This window comes from Egretta garzetta, unplaced genomic scaffold (genome assembly GCF_000687185.1).
Source record: "Egretta garzetta isolate BGI_Z169 unplaced genomic scaffold, ASM68718v1 scaffold186, whole genome shotgun sequence".
NCBI classification, from domain to species: Eukaryota; Metazoa; Chordata; class Aves; order Pelecaniformes; family Ardeidae; genus Egretta; species Egretta garzetta.
The window spans coordinates 25,455-25,726 of record NW_009259969.1 but is presented as its reverse complement, the minus strand read 5'-3'; the positions used below and the strand labels follow the sequence as shown (position 1 = coordinate 25,726).

General features: G+C 68.0%; 2 protein-coding genes across 2 annotated transcripts in view; one reads left to right on the top strand and one right to left on the bottom strand.

Annotated features, from left to right (window-relative positions):
- Positions 1-272, bottom strand: part of LOC104127603 (protein lifeguard 3) — a 21,070-nt gene that overhangs the window by 9,103 nt on the left and 11,695 nt on the right. The window lies entirely within an intron of this gene.
- PNKD (PNKD metallo-beta-lactamase domain containing) overlaps positions 1-272 on the top strand; it is a 10,035-nt gene that overhangs the window by 8,003 nt on the left and 1,760 nt on the right. The window lies entirely within an intron of this gene.

Sequence of the window (272 nt, the reverse complement as noted above, 5' to 3'; positions counted from 1 at the left end):
GCCGGTGCGGGCGCGGGGGACATGACCATCCAGGGGGATGCCTTTGGCCCGGGGATGGGCTTTGCAACCCGGGGCTTTGCACATCCCTCATGGCACCGAGCCCCAGCCCCAAATCGCTGCTGTGTAAATGTGGTGGGGTGGGGGTGGTGTCCCCGGAGCCCCCCAGCTTGTGTCTCGTTGCACCCATGCTGGGGGGGCATTTCTTGCTTCCCTTTTCCTCCGCCCGCTCTGCTCCCACTTCCCTCTTGCCCGGGGCAGTGGCCCCCCGGGCC